The sequence below is a fragment of the Anser cygnoides genome, chromosome Z (genome assembly GCF_040182565.1).
Source record: "Anser cygnoides isolate HZ-2024a breed goose chromosome Z, Taihu_goose_T2T_genome, whole genome shotgun sequence".
NCBI classification, from domain to species: domain Eukaryota; kingdom Metazoa; phylum Chordata; class Aves; order Anseriformes; family Anatidae; genus Anser; species Anser cygnoides.
Window position 1 is genome coordinate 55,514,795 of NC_089912.1, and position 21,246 is coordinate 55,536,040.

Sequence of the window (21,246 nt, forward strand, 5' to 3'; positions counted from 1 at the left end):
GCACTGAAGCTCTCTAACTGATATTTTTTTAACCTTCAAACTCTCTTAGTATATATTTTTTTTTTGCTACAGACAGAGGAAGATCATGGAGTATAAGGCTATATTAATTTTATTTATTTCTTCATTTTTTTCCCAAGGTGATATTTCTTCCCTCTTAAAATGTAGAAAAAGAAAACCGTAGCAAGTGATCTTTCACACTTTAAAAATAAATAAACCCATCTATATTTCTTTGTGTAGAAGAGAAAAATAAACTCTATGTCTGTGAGCAGTGTGAAATTCTTTTGCCCCTAGAAAAGGATGTTTCTTGTTTTTGTTTGTTTTGGTTTTTAGATTTTTTTAAGAGTTTTTTTATTTTATGGGTACAACTCCCTCTTTCTCTCCTGAATGTACTTGTTATGATTTCAAGAAGAATAAACAATGAATAGGATTGCAGTTTTTATAGTGGAGCTGGAAAAAAAATACATGTGAAAAGATAAGCTGTTGTGATAGGGGCCATAGTACATAGATGTACAGATTTTAATTTCTCAAATTGTAAATGGTAGAGAAATAAAATAAATATTGAAACATCCATTGCTGAAGCTTTTTTTCACCTCGTTTGCATCAGACTGACAGACATCATACAACAGCAGAGGCTGAGGGCCAGCTGGGTATAAACTGGGCATAATTTTTCTGCAGTATAATCTCTGCAGAAAAGACTGAGGAGTCCTGACAAGTTGAACATGGCCAGTAATGTGTCCTTGGATCAAAGTGATGACAGTCACCCTGGGCTGCATAGGCAACAACATAATCAGTTCATGGGAAATGTAAATTCCTCCATATTTGACCCACCTGAGACTGTATTGGGAGTATTACCGTGTCCAGCTTTGGTGTCTCTGGACAAGAAAGACATTGAAAGATGGGAGCAATTCCAGGGAAAAAGATCAAGGTGGGCAGGGGGCCACCTCTCTCATGAATGAAAGAGGTAGATTTATTCAGTTCTTCAATGGAGAACATTATGAAACAGCTAATGGGAAGGAAATATAGGACAGGGCAAGACTCTTCCAAGGAGTGTACAAAAGAAGGAAAAAAGCAACACAGGTTACAACACAGGAAACTCTACTTAAATACAAGGTTATTATTATAATCACCATCATCATCTGAAAGTGGAAAATGCTGGATCAGGGGCTCAGAGGAGCTGTGGGATCTCCACCCTTGAGAGTTTAAGGGGTCAGCTGGAACAAGCCTGAGAAACCTGCTCTGACTGGATCAGCTCTGAGCGGGAGTTTGCATTTGAGGACCTCCTCCCTGTAAGCATACACAATTCTGTGACTGTATACGTTATTTTAAATTTTAGGGCTTTGCTTACAGGTCTTTGCCTAGAGAATGCAAGGAGGATGGAGCCAGGCACTTTTCAGTGGTGCCCAGTGACAAAACGAGAGATAATGGTCATGAACAGGAGGTTCCCTCTGAACATCAGGAAGCTTTACTGTGTGGGAGGCTGAGCACTGGAACAGGTTTCCCGGAGCTGAGATCTTCAAAAGCCATCTGGACACATTCCTGGGCAATCTGCTCTAGGTGTCCCTACTTGAGCAGGTGAATTGGACCAGATGACCTCCAGAGGTACCTTCCAACTTCAACCATTCTGTGATTCTGTCTTACAAAGAAGAAAGTCAACACAAAGTTGAGAGAGGCAACATAATCTTAAGAAACCCCAAAGAAAACCAAAAATTATTCTTACAGAGGTGAATAAAATCACTGGGGAAAAAAAAAAATGCTTAAAGCACTGCCATGTGAAGATGAAATAGTTTCTGTGAATGGGAAAGAAAGCTATCATTCATTAATCTTTCTGAGTAGATATTGTTCCTCCTGTGCAATGTCTGAGGATGTCTGGGCTACGGGTTGGGTATGGTGGATGAGTAAGAAAATTTGTTATCAAATACGAAAGCTCTGACTGAAGAGAATAAAAAGGAAAAAAAAATACCTTCCCCCAGCTTTTCTTTATTTTCTTTATTGTGATGGCACCAGAGCCAGGCCCCCACAGTGTCTCATTCCTAGGGAAACAAAACAAAACAAAACAAGAAAACACAAAAAAAAACAACAAAAAAAAATAAAACAAACAAAAAAAGCCACTCATGTTGGGACCCCTGAGTGAATCTCTTTTTAGTAAGCAGGCCACTCTGAAAATCTTGTCCACTGAGTATGATTTTCAAAAGCATTTAGTTGTACTTGATATATTCAGACAAATCTTTCTGATCTCAGTTGCAATACACCTATAGTGCTACTATAGTGCCAATAAGAACTAAGCCTCTAACTGCCTCCATAATTCTCAGAGAAAAGAAAAGAAAAGAAAAGAAAAGAAAAGAAAAGAAAAGAAAAGAAAAGAAAAGAAAAGAAAAGAAAAGAAAAGAAAAGAAAAGAAAAGAAAAGAAAAGAAAAGAAAAGAAAGAAAGAAAAGAAAAGAAAAGAAAAGAAAAGAAAAGAAAAGAAAAGAAAAGAAAAGAAAAGAAAAAGAAAAGAAAAGAAAAGAAAAGAAAAGAAAAGAAAAGAAAAGAAAAGAAAAGAAAAGAAAAGAAAGAAAAGAAAGAAAAGAAAGAAAAGAAAGAAAGAAAGAAAAGAAAAGAAAAGAAAAGAAAGAAAGAAAAGAAAAGAAAAGAAAAGAAAAGAAAAGAAAAGAAAAGAAAAGAAAAGAAAAGAAAAGAAAAGAAAAGAAAAGAAAAGAAAAGAAAAGAAAAGAAAAGAAAAGAAAAGAAAAGAAAAGAAAAGAAAAGAAAAAGAAAAGAAAAGAAAAGAAAAGAAAAGAAAAGAAAGAAAAGAAAGAAAGAAAAGAAAAGAAAAGAAAAGAAAAGAAAAGAAAAGAAAAGAAAAGAAAAGAAAAGAAAAGAAAAGAAAAGAAAAGAAAAGAAAAGAAAGAAAAGAAAAGAAAGGAAAGGAAAGGAAAGGAAAGGAAAGGAAAGGAAAGGAAAGGAAAGGAAAGGAAAGGAAAGGAAAGGAAAGGAAAGGAAAGGAAAGGAAAGGAAAGGAAAGGAAAGGAAAGGAAAGGAAAGGAAAGGAAAGGAAAGGAAAGGAAAGGAAAGGAAAGGAAAGGAAAGGAAAGGAAAGGAAAGGAAAGGAAAGGAAAGGAAAGGAAAGGAAAGGAAAGGAAAGAAAGGAAAGGAAAGGAAAGGAAAGGAAAGGAAAGGAAAGGAAAGGAAAGGAAAGGAAAGGAAAGGAAAGGAAAGAAGGAAAGGAAAGGAAAGGAAAGGAAAGGAAAGGAAAGGAAAGGAAAGGAAAGGAAAGGAAAGGAAAGGAAAGGAAAGGAAAGGAAAGGAAAGGAAAGGAAAGGAAAGGAAAGGAAAGGAAAGGAAAGGAAAGGAAAGGAAAGGAAAGGAAAGGAAAGGAAAGGAAAGGAAAGGAAAGGAAAGGAAAGGAAAGGAAAGGAAAGGAAAGGAAAGGAAAGGAAAGGAAAGGAAAGGAAAGGAAAGGAAAGGAAAGGAAAGGAAAGGAAAGGAAAGGAAAGGAAAGGAAAGAAAAGAAAAGAAAAGAAAAGAAAAGAAAAGAAAAGAAAAGAAAAGAAAAGAAAAGAAAAGAAAAAGAAAAGAAAAGAAAAGAAAAGAAAAGAAAAGAAAAGAAAAGAAAAGAAAAGAAGAAAAGAAAAGAAGGAAAAAAAATAATATTTGAATCCCAAATCAATAAATGTTACTCAAAGAGCTCAGAAGTCCTGCAGACTGTAATGATCAAAAATATTTAGGCACCATAGAGAGAGGCCCCCTTGAACTTGGCCTGAGGCACTTCAGCAAACCGTATCCAATTCCCTGTCATACTTTATACTAGGGCCCCCACCTATAAAACAGTTTACAAAGAACTAAAACATGATTGCTAGAAGCTACAGACATAAGAAATCTGTGTTATGGATGGCTAGAGGGACACAAGTGAAATGTGTTATAGATAGCTATGAGCCAACTATTGACCTTTTAGACTCCCAAACCCACTCTAACCATTTATCAAAACCTCTATTAATCATTTATTAACCATTTAGAAGCTATAAAAGAAACCATAATGTGAAGACTGGCTTCTGTGTTCCTACATCTCTTGCTGGGGGGACACAGTGAAAACAAAAGAGACATATTGAATATGGCAAGGTTTACTGTTTCCAGAAAAATAAAGATCTATTATGGGCCCTTAGCCAGGATTTAGGAGACAAAAATAAATATATCTTCCTTTTGCTGCTCTTTAGTCAGAAGTCCATCCTCCTCTTCTTAGTTGCAATGTGAAACTGCTTGTAGAACTAAGTCTTCTATATTTGAAGGAAAAAGAAGGGGACCAGAAAAAAAAAAAAAAAGTCACACTACAGTGCAAACTAAAAACGTCTGTTTTCTGTTTTCTGACAAAAAATAGGGAATTCACCGTATCGTAACACAAGCAGCTCAGAGAACAGGACTTCTGCAGTAGCTTCTATATCCAGCCAAACTCTGAAGTCACAGCAGCAGCACTATGCTGTGGTTTTGCTCTTCTCACTTGGAAAGGCCTTTCTATTTCCATGGCTGTAATAAGGATGTTACATGCCAGTAGTCTAAGGAGGGTTGCCAAAGGCAAGTGACAGTGGTGTAGCTGACGGAGATAGATGAGATCTCACTGAGCTGAAACCCTAACTACAGTGCATTCTGTGTTCTCACAATATTTGAGTATCTCATAAGTGCTAATGTACTTAAGCTGAAAAGTTCCTACCAAGTAAAGAAGTGCTCACATCCCCATATTTCAGATCTGGAAGTAAATATTAAAAATAACAAGAAAAATCGAAGCCAAATGCACAATAATTTTGTCAGATCTGGGTAAATATGAAACCAAATGATTTAGCCCACTGTCATACCTTCAATGAGAAGTCATGAAGTCTTAGATGAATGATACTTTTGCTTGACTAGATATGGCGAAGTCTAATTCTACATCACTTGTCTTTGTTTTGATTTTATACACAAGAGAACCTGCCCAAATCCACCACAGATTGTCCAGTTTATTTGGACAATTATTTGGAATGAATAATGTGTAACTGATGGACATAAGGAATCTGTGATACAGCAGTCTCCAGGTTAGCCATCAGATCGTCCTTCCATAAGAGCAGAGAGAAAACTGTGCTATCAAAATGGTATCAGGATATTTTGGTCTCTCAGAGTCTTTCTCAGTTACAGCTGCTAGTGTATTTTCTAACTGAGGTCATACAGAAAGTGATAAAGGGGAAAAAAAAGACTTAAAAAAACTTCATCTGTTCATCAGGCATCATGATAAAAAAGTGCCATATATACCTCAAAGATGTTCTGATTTTTATTTTTATTTTTTCCTCTGGAATAATATTTTAGACTTGCTATACAATTTTTAAAGGTCTTTGGAACTGGCACACAACAAAATTGTGAAGAAAAAAAATAATAAAGAAAGGAAAACAAGCAGAGAGCTTTTTCAAAAATAACCCCATGTTATAGATCAAACTTCTTAACAATACAGCTCCATTTGGCTTAAGCTAACTATAAATTCCACATTTTCCACATTTTTCTTCTGCTGGTCATTGGAGATACACTGCATTTCTAATGATCCCAAGTGACAGAGCTAATGTCATTTAGGAGCTATTTTTTATCACCTGAAATGCAAGAATTAATCATTGTTCATTGGAAATATGTATTAAAAGTGAATTAGTTTAAACCACATTATAGAGTCTGTTTAAGTCTTTGTAAGGAAAAATGAAGTAAACACATGCATGCATTTGTTATGTCTCTGCTGAACGGTCATAACTTTTTTATGACATTTGATTTCATTAAACTACTCCACGCTACCATTACAACGATCTCTATCATACCAACAGCAGTTACTCAGACTTTTTCTCCTATTTCCAACTGTAGCAGGTACAATACAAGGTACCTATTAAATAAATTGTGAAAAAATGCCATTATCCAAACAGTTCAAATCCTGGATATAAAAATCTGGAAAAGTGGGATGAAGTTATTATTCAAAATAGAACAAGTATGTAACAGAGTTGAGAATGAAACCCACATCCTCCAATTCCTCAGTCAATATAATTTCCACAGGATGGTGTTTCAAATGAAAAATAAATAAATAAATAAATCTGCTCAGGTTTTCAATCTGAAAAAAAAAAAAAAAAGAGGAACAAAGAAATGAAATCATATATGCCACAGTAACTTAAAGTTATCACTATGCCTTATTTATCTTTCCTGTAAAAGACTTTAAAGGTCTCAGGTTATCTTATCTAAATTACTATATTTGAAGACCTAATAGTACTGCAACTAATTTTAACAATCCCTGTTATAACAAAAAAAAAAAAATTCTCAAAATAATAAAAAAACAACATCCTAGAACCTGATAAAATTTGTTATTCTGAAGCCCACTTGCATGACAGAACTCCAGATGAAGATTCAAAGTCACATATCCCTGTTAGAAAAAGTAAAGAAATTTCTCCTTAATCTGACAACGTCACTAATGGTGATTGGAGCAATATCTTCAAATTTGAAATCAGAAAATTTGCATCTCTGCATGACTCGCTACAAGCTGAACACTTGGGAGTTCTCCACTGCAAATTTAACCACTATTTCTTAGAAAATTATGTTTCTAAGACTAGAAGGTTCTTCCTGGACCATTAAAATCAAGCCGCCTCCTCTTGTAGGCAAGCATGGCATATGATCTCATTTATAAATTTATCAAGCTCTATTTTTAAACTAGTTATGTTGTTTGATCTCACTACTCCTATTGAAGGGCTGTTCCAGAACTCCACTCTGATGGTAAAAAACCTCCTAATTTCAAGACTAAATTTATTCATGGACTGTTTATATCCATTTGTTCTTGTGCCAATATTGGTCTTTCGTTGAAAATGCTCTACTCTCTCCCTGAAGTATAATGAACTGTTAAAGTATCTGTTAAACTGGAAATACATTAGACACTGGGTGAAAATCCACCCCTTCAAAGATTAATAAACGTCAAAGACAAAGGAAATACAATCCATAGTTGTGTCTTTAGCCTATAAGCTCTTTTACTGTAGGGAACAATGAAATTTGTTTATTTTATCTTTCCTCTCTGGACCAAACCAATGCACCTTATAGTGCTGTGTCCCTGTAGAACCATATTAATAATGAATGGCAATGGTACATCAGTTTTTCTCATAAGAATCAAGAAATCCCACTGGTAATTCCTTTCCTTAGCTCTATGAATCCAGATTTAAAATTTGGATCTTCAAGTCATGCTTTAATAAAAATAAAATCATGAATGCTTTTCTGATCTGCAGATTCCTAAGGCCCTTCTTCAGTTTTAATCAGTACGATTTTCTTCTCCACACAGACACCTTTGGAACTGAGACTTATGAACTGATATGGAAGATAAGTTCTTTTTCCTTTATTTTTTTCCCTTTACTTATTTATTTATTTATTTTGGTAATAGGAGCTATTGCATTGTGTTACACCTTAATTACACCATGTCATGTCACGTCTCAATGTAAAATGACACAGCATAACACTTTGTGACATGTGATAACTGATGAATTACATTCAGAACAAAGACCTGCTTTGAAAGGATATATCTGATCTGGGGATAGCAGGTATTTCAAGCACTGTATGGATATTTTGGATTAACGGATAATTCTCCATCACATATCACGAATGTTTAATAATAAGATTATGAACATGCTGGCAGAGGATTTTTCCTGACTTTTATCCTAACATATCATTTTTTTATTTACTATAGCAAATTAATAACTTCCATGCTTACAGTGTATTTATATATATGTGTGTGTGTCTATATAAAGCTAGCTACTTTCAAAGAGATAAACTTCCTATTTGATTTCTTGGAATAATCATATTAAGCAATGAAATTAATGTCAGAGAGAAGAGAGGTGTTCACTCTAGGAATAGTGTTCCCTTAGTATATAAAAAAAGAACAAACAAGCAAGCAAAAAACCTATAGTAATATGCCAATAGGAAAAAAATATATTTAGCAATTTGATCATCCATCATAAAAAGTTTAAGAATGAATTCTCTTAAGCTGTAGTATAAAACTAAAAAAAAAAAAAAAAAAGTATCTGAAAAGTGTCTAGAAAATGCCATTTTTAGACTCTTACTGAGACTTTCAGATCAAATGTGCCTGATTCATGTCAAAACACAATTTTTTTTCCCCTTGACTGCCAGTAGTACAGCTGCAAGTTGGGATATGAAAATCAAGCCGTGTTCTTCTGTCATTGCGCCATCACCAGCAATGAGGATCTTGCAAAGAGAGCTTAGCTGCTGACAATTTTGTTGATGATGCATGAGGCAGAGAAGAATCCAGCACTCTTGTACAGACTTGTATTGATTGTGCAATGGGAAGTTCATAAAAATGATTTTTTTTTTCATCAGTAAAGTTGGCATATATAATGAAAAACAATCAGGAGCAATGCTAGAGAATAAGGAGTTATGTTTCGTGTACATATTTCTCTAACTTCAGAGGTATTTCTAGTTCTTGTGTGAGAACTCATTAAATGAACAGTGGCTTCTAATGCTTCGCTTTATTTTCTGAAGTTGTTATGTACTAAAAGTTACCTATTTTAATACCTGTCTTGGTTCCTCAAAATCTGCCCTATTCAAGGTGGCAATGCACTTGGAGCGCACTGGGAGTTTCTCCAAATTCCAAAGCACTAGGATTTTCACACCATTTTAAGGCAGGACCACCGAAATATATTTAAAGGAGCTCAAATATGGTTTTGCAAAAACTGATGAAAAGAAAATGTGCGACTGGAAAATAAAATTTAATAAAAAAATAATAAAACTGTGAGGAAATTACACTTGTAACTCTTGTTACATTAGAGGACGTTAAAATGTCCTGTAGTTATGTCTGCAACCCACTTTCTTTTTAAAAGCATCACACAGCACCATGGAAGACAGAGAATCACAGAATCACAGAATTGTAGGGGTTGGAAGGGACCTCAAGAGATCATTGGGTACAAACCCCCTGCCAAAGCAAGTTCCCTAGAGCAGGTTGCCCAGGTAGGTATCCAGATGGGCTTTGAATATCTCCAGAGAAGGAGACTCCACAACCGCCCTGGGCAGCCTGTTCCACTGCTCTGTCACCCTCACTGTGAAGAAGTTCTTTTGCATGTTGGTGTGGAACTTCCTGTAACACATGGCTGAACAGCCCCTCTCCTTCTCAGATCCTTATCCATCCTCGCATTCCTACCAGACTTTGCATCTATATAAAGTCCATATGCTTTGTCAGGCTGAAATTTGCTCTGCCTCTGGGAAAACATTTCAGTACTCTGATATTTGGTGTTTTAGATGTGGTACTTCAGCCCTATCATTTTAGAACTGTTGCTTTTTTTTTCTTCCCCCCCCCCCCCCGACATTTTCGAAATTCAAAATGATGGCTCAATTTCTGACAAATTTTCCATTTATCTCATGTACAGCATGGCTCCTCCTACTTCTGGGAAGATTAAAAAATATTAGAGAAGTTATCGGAGGATGACTGCAGCTCTCTGTAAAAGCATATGCAGAAATATTCCTCCAAAGCAAGACTAAATAGAAGGGTTGCTGATAGTTTGTGGTGGCAACCATTTGGTGGTTCTAGGAGGCATGTTGATGCCAAATCACATTCATATACTCTGGCAGAAGAAACAAGGCAGGGAAGCCAAGGGTAGTATACTGTTGCTTGCAGTTTGTTTTCCTCAACAAATTTCTGCTTTCCCTAAGCCCTGAGGTGACCTTATACCAGCTAGAAGTTTGAACCTTTTTTTGCTAAAAATCTAAGAACCACCCCATAGGCAAGTTCAAATATGACTGAAAAAGAGCACAGCAAGTCAAGTCACATCTACCTAAATCATTCCTCATAGTCATTTCTCTTAACTGCTTTTAAAGTCCTCTAGAAGTGGACATCTTACCACCTTGATCTTGTCTGCCTCACAGGACTCAAGACTTTCTTTTTCTAAAACAAAAATAAAACACAACAAAAACAGCTGTTGGAAAGGTGTCTTGTTAATTTGTAGAACTAATTTAGAAGGGATTCTAACCATTTCTGAAAGATAATAAATTACACATTCTCAAGGCGGATATGTGAGTAAGGCTGCTGGACATGTTGCTCGTTTTCGACATGGGGAATTATTATAGCTGAGCGCCAGCTCTGTTTAACTAGAAGGGAAGATGAAAGACAGTGAGAATAATGTAATCGTGTTTACTGAACAGGGGACCCAAATGTGCTTAAGGTCAAGCATTGCTAATATGCAGTCCTTAATAGGAGAAACTTACATTTTTGGACTGAGAAACATTGCCTTTATATCAGTTATGATGTAGAATATATTAGAATAGAGGTGGTTGGATAAATTACAAGTAGACAGGAGCACTGCTGTAACATTAGAGGGAGAGACCACAGAGGGGATTAGGACAAGAGGAGGAAGAAAAGAAGAGTTAGGCCCAAAGCAGTTGAAACACAATTGCAGTTCCTGGGAGCTCTTAAGAGCCCCCAGGAATTATCTGTTTTCCAGCTGAATTCTGTAAAACCGTATTTAGAGAGGAGAGACTAACTGGACAAGCAAAGCAAATTTGCTTTTGTAATCTGGGGAGCTGTGAGTCCCAGCTTTTCCTACACTCCATGAATATGCTAAATCTATACTTGAAAGGATGTGGTCTGCTGAGTCATGCCATAGTCAAAAAATCCATGTCTCTCCTTCCTGCAGGGAAGGTCAGCAGTGAAAAGGGAAACAGAACTTGTGTTCATGAGGGCCATACAGGCACACCATGTCAGGCATGAGCACAAGCAGGAGTTGTTAAAGCATCTTGGGGGTCTGTGCACCTTTGGGTAGAGAAAGTAGAGTGAACTCATTTTCAGTACTTACACAGAAGCACCAGATTTTCTTAGTAGAAAAAAGGTTTTATATCACATCCTCCCCTACACATGCCTTGTTCCCTGAAAGTTCTTTGCTATTCAAAAAGGCACAGTGTAAGTCTGTGTATTATGAGTGTATTGGGTCATCGCTCAAGGAGGGAAGAATTAAGGTCAGATTGGCATGTACCTTAACGCTTCATTACTTGCTTTTCAGAAGATTAATTTTAGGCACTCTCCACATTCTGGAAGGCCATTAGGTACCACAGGTCCACCTTAGCTCTATAACAATGAAGTCTGGGTCACTTAATATTTATTTATTTATTTATTTATTTTCCCAGAAATAGAATAAATGTTGTGACGTCCATGGTGTCCCTTTGGCTTTACAGTGTTGTAATGGGGAGCAGAATATGATCCAGTACAAAGGACAGGTGAAAGCACAACATCATTGAATATGCATAGTTTAAATAGGTCCACTATTTCATTCAATGAGCCTTAGCCTGGGGGATGCCCAGTTATTGATCCTTGATGAACTACCTAGACAAAGAGATTTTTTTTTTCAGTGTATTTAGGAGGAGTTGTTTGAATGGATCCATTGTTGAACATTTCCAGCTGGCATTGGTACTGTAAAAGACCGATGCTACTGAAAATCAAATTCCTTCTCACTGAAGTTTGTCATTAACAACATGGATATCAATAGGAGATAAATAGGCCTAAGAAAGATGTGCACCATTCCTCAAAGCCACAGACTTATTTGAAGAGGAAAAAACAAAACAAAACAAACAAACAAAAACAGGGCAGAAGGCTGCATATTAATTCAAAAAAATGTAACACGTTTACACTGTAATTCTATCATTTACGGGCATAACTAAGTTGTTTCTCTGTAGGCGAATGTCTTATGTCATTCTTTAATGGCATATAGTAGAAGGCATATGTATAGTTCACACTGCACAAAATTATCTATTTCACATCCCTAACAATACATGGGAGGTAACATTCACATACAACCACACAGTTGCTCAAGAATTGAAATATCTGAAAGATGGGAAGCAGAAATTCAAAATACTCCCTCCTTTTTAGAAAGAAAAAAAAATAACACTAGAAAGATACAAAATGGCTGTGTTAATATCTGGAGTGCACAAAGGATCTTGAATTTTTTTTTTCTTTTTTTTTTTTTTCTTAAGAAATGTCTTCACTTTAGAGAAAATGCACAGCTGTCCCTTTAACATTTTATAATTATAAGACAGGCAGAAAGTGTTGGAACAGGGAAGTGTGTGTGAATGGGGGTTAGCATGCTGAGACATTGTATTTCAGCTGTGAAAATCAATACATGCTCCAGAGATAGGGCACTTGATCAGAAAGGATATTGCAAGATACAAAAGAGCAGATATGAAATACCATTCCTGTGAAGTTCATTTCTTGCTCTTATTACATCAGTTCAGCAGAAAAACACGATGTGCATGAAACTATGGCAGTGCCAGCAATTTAACACACTGCTCTTCCAAGATTTTTAGAAGATTTGCATGAGATTTTAGCAGAATTGTGCTTTGTGCTCCTTCTTTACTAACAATTCTGGAAACCTAAATGTTGCACTTGTGAAGAGTTTGTTGTGTACCACTCTCTCTCTCTTTTTTTTTTTTTTTTTTTTTCCTGTTCCCAGTTAACATATCAGCAGTTCTGCAGTTCCACCCAGAAAACAAAATCTTTATTCAAGATTTCAGGATTTTTTTTTTTTTTTTTTTTCCCTGTAAAAGTGAATTGAAAAAGAGGAAGAGAGGCAGAGGAGAAAATTAAATCTAGGAATACTTTAGCTTAGGAGACTGTTCTCACATTGGGCTACTGCAAATGGATGTTTGCACTTTATTTTTCTTCTTGTTTATGACCAGAAATTGAACCCTGGGTTTGACAAAGTCACACAAAATCACCATTATACAGAGATGATGATGATGATTATAATGATCATTAAGAAGTTGATTTAAGATATTGGAATATTGGCAGTTTCCAGTCAAACAAGATGCTTCTTAGGACAACTCATAACGTGTTCTTACGGGAACTCAGCAGCCCAGAAAGACCTTTCTCTGTTACTAGCTGTGAGGTAATAACCTCATTGAAATCATTTCACATTTCTACTTTTTTTTTTTTTTTTTTTGCATGTTGATAAAAAACTTACCAAGTTATACAAAATAACTTAGATTCCATAAGAAAAGTAACTCTGTGCATGTTAGGTCTCCTATTTATTACTTTTTCACTATTATTTTCATTATTTATCAAAGAAAACGGTAATAATAGACAAGCTTAACTTTTTTTGAAGGTCCTAAGAAAAATAAAAATTAAAAAAAAAAGTATCTTAAATATTAAAGTATTTTATATGCTGTAATAATAAAAGAGATATTTTAAAGTTTTTGTTTGTTTGTCTGTTTGTTTCAGTGGTGTTCACCACCATCTTGTTTAGACTCCTGAAGTGATGCTGGATCTTTAAAAAATAAGTGTAGGTTTGGTGAATGTACAATACATTCACTGTCTCTGCAGACCAGCTCATAGACAGCTGCAACAGGAATGCACCAGAGATTTCTGCTAGGCAAGGTGGTACAGACCGTGGTCGCCTCCTCCAGCCACTCCAGCTCTGGCTCCTGCCCAGCTGCTGGGGCCCACCCTGGTGCCTGGGACCCAGGGTTTCTGCCCAGGCCAGGGGCTACTGCTCTCCACTTTGCATGCCCAGACAGTTGCAAAGCTGGGCACATACCCCAGGGACACACAGGGTTTTGCGAGCGGCTTTAGTGCCAGCAGCCAGCCCCAGGCACAGGGGCTGTGACCCATGGCCCTGCTGGAGCCCTCACTCCTCCCTCACACCGGTCCCCCAGCAGCTGGTTTGGGACACACACCGCTCCCACCCTGGGGCTAGGAGGAGAAGACCCGACTCCTCCAGCAGCTGATGGCAGGGCCCCGCTGCTTCCCGGGGCTCGCACCACAGCCAATGGCCTAACGGCCCCCCCCCCCCCCCCCCCCCCCCCCCCAACTCCAGCAGCTGGCATTAAATTCACTCGCACACACACAGGTCCACCAGGAGCTGGCACCTGGTTCTTCAGCACACATGCACACGGGAGAGTGTGAATAAGCAGAGAGAGACTTGAGAAAAGAGTTAATGAGAAAAAAAATATAAAAAGACAGGACAGACTGTGGTGACCAGGTGTGGGGCTTGACCAGACAAGCATACTGACCACTCCCTTTCCACGTACCCTCCTTTGATCCTCCTGCTGCCCTGCCCCTGCACACCCCCATGGTTGCAGAGCTCTGTACTCTCTGCACCCTCCCGGTCTGGGCCTCCTGGTTCACATCTTATCATCTGCAAAGTCCAGGCTGATCTTCCTGGAAGCAAGCCCATCAAAAAGCCCATCAACTAGCATGACTGCAAGGTTTGTTTCTTGTCATTGTCTCCATTTTTGCTTTGTTCAGTCTGTGTCTCAGTATTTTGTTCCCCCTGCTCTTCTTTTTATCATCCTGATCTAGAAATCCTCAATCAGACAGCCTTGCCTGAATCAGCATTCACAGATTCCATCTCTTCCCTTATCAGTTAGTACAACTGACCAGATTTGATTCCCATGACTGCCTCCATATCTTAATATCCATTGTTGCAATGGAAAATGCCCTTAAGCAGATACCTTTAAAGGAGCAGACACTGTCTATAGACCCTTACAACTTCACGTACCGTATTGGCCTTCTCTAGTAAGAAATTAATAATTTACAAATTTTCTTGATCCTTCCAGCTTCATCTTAGGAGTGGAACAAACTTTGTGTGAAATCAAAAGCTCATGTTTCAATTTGTGACTTTCTGACTATACCTCAGCTGGGTATTTTTATTGTATGGTATTTGACTGTCCAAGTCCAGATACAGCTATACTTGTAAAAATGCTCTTTGCACCAGTGTAGGAGGAGGATTCCCCATGAGTGAAACACTTTAAACTGGTAAAAGTCTATTTCCCTCCTGTTTCCCACTTCCCTAGTGAAATGGCATCTCTGGCACTCGTTCACTGCCAGAGCTGTGCTGGCCAATGCCTGTGTCATTGTCATCCTTCAAATTGCAGCTGGTTCCTAGCCCAAACTTGCAGCAGAGCCATGGCACTGCCCCTTCTGCGTGGCTTGTAGCAAGAGATATATTTAACTTAGAATAACATCCCGGAGAGAAGGTGGAAAAGACAAGTGAAATGGCCTATTTTGGCAATCATTCCAAAGCTGGTGTTAATGTCTGGATAGCAAAGTGGAGAAAAAAATAAATAGTTCAAGTGCTTTACCGATTAATGCAAAGCAAATAACTCTCAGCAAACCAGGGTCAATGACTGTCACTGTTGCAGCTGCAATCATCACACAAACTGTCCTCACTTCATTCGTATAATGTCCTACACCTGCACAGTGGCTGTAAAGAGTCCCCAAAGTGCCTGCTGCGTCACAGCAAATGGCACTGCTATGGGAGGAGACATATCTGTTTAACTGTCCAGACAATGATGCTTGTTGGGGTACATTTGGTTAGCATCCAGAGCGTACAGACAAAAGTTTTTTCACCACCAGTATCATCCCAGCTTCGTCTTTCTCTCCCACTGTAGGTTTCTCTAAGAGGGAAAATAAATAGCTAACTCAATTAAATCTAGCAAACAGAACATTTGCTTTTTTAAATGCTTGTCAATAACAATATACTTATTTCATGTTTCTATTTTAACATAATCCCAGAGATTAGCAATTAGAAGGAAATAATACGGCCTGATCTTATGCGATAGGGAGAGTGTTATTATTTCTGCTATAGAGATGAAAAGAAAATTGGAAAAGGTTCAGAAAAAGGGCTAAAAGGATAAGTCATGCCTTCTAAACATGGCTTATAGGCAGCTCTGTCTACCTAGCTTATTAAAGAGAAGACTAAGAAGTGATTTGATTGTAGTCAATACATATGGAAAATTTTTCACAGAGGCTGCTGCAAGCTAGAAAACGAAGTATAACAGGTTTCAGGGTCTGGAAGTATCCAGCACATTTGTAACAGCAGAACTCAAATAACTTAGAGTAATAATGGACTCACAACTACCTAATGTCACATCATCAAGATTTCATTTCCCCCCACCCTATAATTCATCCACCAGATAAGTATTTGCTGTACAAGCTAATGAGTGAAAATCAGTGGTTATACTAGATCATGATAATACTGTTTTCTGCTCTTATAAATCTATCTGCATCTCACAAATGAGTTCTGCTTCTCTTGTTTCTGTGCTTATGATGCAGAAGGTCCTAGGCTCTTCTTTCAGAATATACTGCTAGAAGAATTTTAAAATTTTCCTTGCAGCCACCTTCAAAGATTCACACTGTCCTCTGTATGCGGAAAACTGGAGAATCTTCTGTCACATTCAGGCACTAGTTAATACTTCCAACAGTGATTTCCTGAAGTGAAAAGTTCTGCAGTATTTTCTGCCATGCAGTGTAATATGATTTTTATATGACACAGAAGTTAAAATGCTTAGGAAATCAAGATGAAATGCAGGTAAGCCTGGCCTTTAATTTTGGAAATGTCTGCCACTTAGTAGTGTAGTACAAGACACAATATAGATTTTATTTAATTTATGTCCTGGTTTCAGTTAGGACAGAGTTAATTTTCCTCCTAGTAGCTGGTAGGGTGCTATGTTTTGGATTAGGATGAGAAGAGTGCTGATAACATGCTGATGTTTTAATTGTTGCAGAGCTGTGCTTACACCAAGCCAAGAACTTTTCAGCTTCTCGCTCTGTCCTGCCAGCGGGCAGGCTAGGGGTGCAGCAGGAGCTGGGAGGGGACAGACCCAGGACAGCTGACCCCAACCGGCCAAAGTGGTATTCCATACCATCTGGCATCATGCTAAACAATATATAAGGGTGGCTAGCCGGGGGGGGGGGGGGGGGGGGGGCGGCTGCTTGGGGATAGGCTTGGCATCGGTCAGCGGGTGGTGAGCATTGTGCATCACTTGTTTCGTACACATTATTATTATTAGTACTATTATTATTATTATTATTAATTATTGTTATTATTATTTTCCTGTCTTAATAAACTGTCTTTATTTCAACTCACAGGCTTCACTTTCCCGTTTCTCTCCCCCATCCCAGAGAGGGATGGGGGAGGGTGAGTGAACGGCTGTGTGGTGTTTAGCTGCCGGCCAGGTTAAACCACAACAATTTATTTATTTATTTATTTCCTTAAGCTGCAACATCTTTTGTATTTTCTGCATTTATTGGGAACTGTAGTTTCCTAGTTCAGACCTCAATATCTTGGCCAAGATAGCATCTATCACATTTAGATACAAATGCTTAATTCAGTGCATGGTCAGTCAACCATGAAGTTCATATTTGGTTCTGGATATTAAGTTCCCAGGTATTCTAGGAGAAGGCTTGTGTCTGCTGAGTTGCTTTGGGGCCATGTCTAGTGCGATGCAAAAGAGTATAAGGTACATTGGTGCATAGTAGAGACACCTTGGGCCTCTCTGTACATGAATGAGTGTCACAATCCAAAAAGGCTGCTAAACCATAAGCACCTAAAGAAAATGGCAGCGAGAAATGTAGCTAGCACACAAATACTGTGAATTTTTACAGCAAACCAACATCATATTATTTAGCACAGGTTCTATGTAATTCTGATACAGTGGGAAACATCACAGTGTTCAATGGCCCTTAAACTCTCCTTTTCATCTCTGTGATGGGGTCATCTTACTTTTGATATGTAGGGTGCAGAGGGCTGAAATACAAAACATGTAGAAATAATGGCTAACTCTGGTTCTGTTAAAGAACCTTTTTGTTTCCAATGCTGTTACTGCTTCAATTGTTTGTCTGTGTCTTTGCCTCAGTATTTATAGAAAGGTTCACAGTTCCTTTGCCACTCCTGCTGTGTTACCATCAACCATTAACTTTTCTTTGAAATCTCTGAAACGCAGGATGTACCTGGTTCAGTCAGCACTGCAGGAGGCTGCAATGCACTGGGGCATTTTCAGGCCAGTCAAAAGACGATCATATGCCGGTTACCAAGGGAAAACAGTAAACCTCCCTGAAAAGTCAGAAAAAATTGGCATTTACTTCAGACATACTTAAAGAGATGGGAATAAGATTGATAGATACTAAGTGGGAAGGGAAAAGCACCCCATGTTTTCTACCAGGTAATTTGTAGAACTCATGGGGAAAAAAAAAAAAAGAAACTGGATAAGAATGTGAAAAATTAAGCTAAAGTGAAGTATGACAACAGAAGAAAAGTCCTGGGAATCTCATTTTACTGCCAAGAAGGTATAGGGATATAAAATACGGAAGGAGAAGTGGACAATGTCAGTACAATGAACTCAATATCTGAAAAAACGAGTCCAGAGACCTAAGAAGTTATGAGTACAGGTAATAACAGGCCAACCTGGGTAGTATTTACTGAAAATCGAATTACAATAACATCATAAAGGGCAGGCAGAACTAGAAAATGCCAAATAGAATATGACAATGTGTACATAACCAAGAAAAAATAATGAACTTTAGCCAAAGAACATTATCTGGAAGGAATATATTTTGCATCCAAGTACCATCTCAATACTCATTCCCCAAATGCAGCGACTCTGAACCCAACACAAATCCACACTCCCAGCAAACCCTTTGGTGTCTTGTTCATGTAGTCCAGAGCACTGGCAGGGGATGCACTAGGAACCGTTGGCTATTTAAACTTCATGCAAGTTCTATAACCATGAATTGTTGCTATCATCACCACTCATGTTTGAAACACCTGTGTCTGCCAGCATTACACAGAATCACAGAATGGTTGAGATTGGAAGAGACCTCTGGAGATCATCTAGTCCAACCCCCCTGCCAAGCAGGGTCAGCTAGTGCGCATTGCATGGGATTGTGTCCCAATGGGTATTTTGAATATCTCCAAAGAAGGAGACTCCACAACCTCTCTGGGCAGCCTGTTCCAGTGCTCTGTCACCCTTACAGTAAAGAGATGTTTCCTTATATTCAGTCGTAACTTGCCATGTTTCAGTTTGTTCCCATTGCCTCTTGTCTTGTCACTGAGCATCACTGAAAAGAGTACATCCCCTTCCCCTTACACCCTCCCTTCAGATATCTGAATACATTGATAAGATCCCCTCTCAGCCTTCTCTTCTCCAAGCTAAACAGGCCCAGCTCTCTCATCCTCTCCTCATAGGAGAGATGCTCCAGTCCCCTAATCATCTTCATAGCCCTCTGCTGGACTTGCTCCAGGAGCTCCATGTACTAGTAACCGGGGAGCCCAGAACTGGACACAGTACTTCAGGAGGCCTCACCAGGGCAGAGTAGAGGGGCAGGATCACCTTCCTCAATGTGCTGGCATTTTTGAATGTGATGCCATTTTCCAACCTTGATCTTGCCCACATCATAGTAGATCGCTGTCCACTGTTCTGTTCCTTCCAGAGAAACCTGAAAATCCATCTAAATTATTTCATCTGGTCACCAAGATTTATTTATTCAGAAATAGCTGCAGGGTTTTCACAGACTATTTCATGGTTACGGGATAAAATTTTGGATCAGTTCCTGCTCTGACTGAAAAGGGCTTAAAGACATGCCACATTGAAACAAAACTAGACAACTTAGAGAATTCAGCTCTCAGTTTGAAAACACAGCACTGATGAACAGCTAGAGATTACAGATATGTATCCATTTGAGGGCATTGTTATGGCCTAGTTAAACTGAAATAAACTGCACACTTTTAGACTTGCAAGTTTTCCAGTGGGAATACTTCAGTGTAGAAGCATGTTCTAAATATTGGCCTAAATGGGAGGGTAGAACCTAAGTGAAAATCGTTGATCAGCTTTGGAATGAAACATTGTTCTTTAAATATGAATGGGTTTACAAATGAGGATTCTATGACATGGAGCACCCTTTTTTTTTTTTTTTTTTTTAAATTATCATTACCATAATAAACAAACAAAAAACAACTACTGAGCAGGGTAATTGGAGTATACTTCATTCTGATCTGCAAATTCATTGGAATAAGGTACAAGACATTGAATGTGGAAGTACATTTGTCAGGTGAAGAGACATTATCAAATTCTTTAGCAGTCTAAGTGCTACAGTCCAAAACATGCTGGAGAAAGAGAGTATGCCTGGTTGTACATATATAGTTACATGATTTACAAGCATAGCTTTTGGTATTTTGGTGAATAAAATATTTTCCCTAGAAGCTTTATGAAAAGTAGATCATGGCATTTTTGTTTTAATATATATTCTTTTTGGTTTATTGTTTTATTTTATTTTATTTATTTTATTTTATTTTATTTTAATTATTTTTATTTTTCCCAGAACAGCAGGGGGGGTGGGAGGGGGAGAAGATGAAAGTTTGCATTTTGAAACTGAAAAACTTGTTTTAAGCTGTAATTTCCCTTCCCCTCCAGTAGTTTTCAAAATAATTTTATTTGGGATTTGGGAAGGAAAGGTTTATTTTTAATTTTAACTCAGTATTTTCTATGAAAAACGTTCTTCAAAATAATTAAATACATCAGACATGATCTCTCCTCTCCTCTTTCTTTTACACTTGCTAATTCACACAAACTTATGAACCACACTGATTCTATTAGCAAAACTTATATAAACAGTACAATTATTTTATTATTCTGTCCTGTCTAAAAGTAGTGCTCTAAATAACAGACATTTGTTGATATTTGAAAATGTTTCGTGAAAAGACCTTACATAAATACTGATCTTTCAGTGCTGAACAATGAACAATGAAGTCATTGTCACATATTAATCCAGCCATCCACACCTACTTATAAAGGGGGAAGTAATATCCCATTCCTTACACTCGAACACATGAATGAACAGAGAGGTAAAGCATTGCATAAAAATACAAAATTTAAAAGGGGAGGGGGGAGGGGGGGAAGGAAATGTTTGAATAGCTACCTGAAATTTGGAATAGCTTCCTTCAGTTTTATTCTCCAGCTATGAAATCATGTGATTTATTTTCTTGCTTTTGGAGAAAACCAGCTGCTAACAGGTTAATCCCCGAGCACAATATCACACCTGCAATTGCCTTTCCCTTCTGAGTTCCCAGCAGACAGTCTGCAGCTCTGCTGATGTAATGCTGTTTAGCTACTCTCTAACTTTCCTGTTTGTGCTGTGTGTATGTACTCACTTTATTATAAGGGAAAAAGATAACCCATTTCCAATCCATCTATCCCAATACTATAAGAAGCTAAGGCAATAACAATTATCTCTATCCTTACATTTTCTCTCTTCTCTGGGTAGTTCTTGTACAGTAATGAATTGTAACAGCTCCTTCACACAGACTTCTCTCTCATATAATTAATGTCCTAAGATATTCTATTTACTGGTGAAGCAGTTTGAATCAAGAAGTGATTACTTTTGAAGTAAACAGAGCTGCTAACTACATTCCACAAAGATGAAAGCAGTTTTCCTTAAAATAGAAGGGGAGAGAGAGAGAAAAATAGAAAA

At 37.8% G+C, this 21,246-nt stretch overlaps 1 long non-coding RNA gene across 1 annotated transcript in view; it reads right to left on the bottom strand.

Annotated features, from left to right (window-relative positions):
* Positions 1 to 21,040, bottom strand: part of LOC106037299 (uncharacterized) — a 68,591-nt gene extending 47,551 nt beyond the window's left edge. The window contains exon 1 of the long non-coding RNA XR_007160174.2: positions 20,695 to 21,040. This is a non-coding gene — a long non-coding RNA (uncharacterized lncRNA). The remainder of the gene's footprint in view (positions 1 to 20,694) is intronic.
* Positions 21,041 to 21,246: the final 206 nt, after the last annotated feature.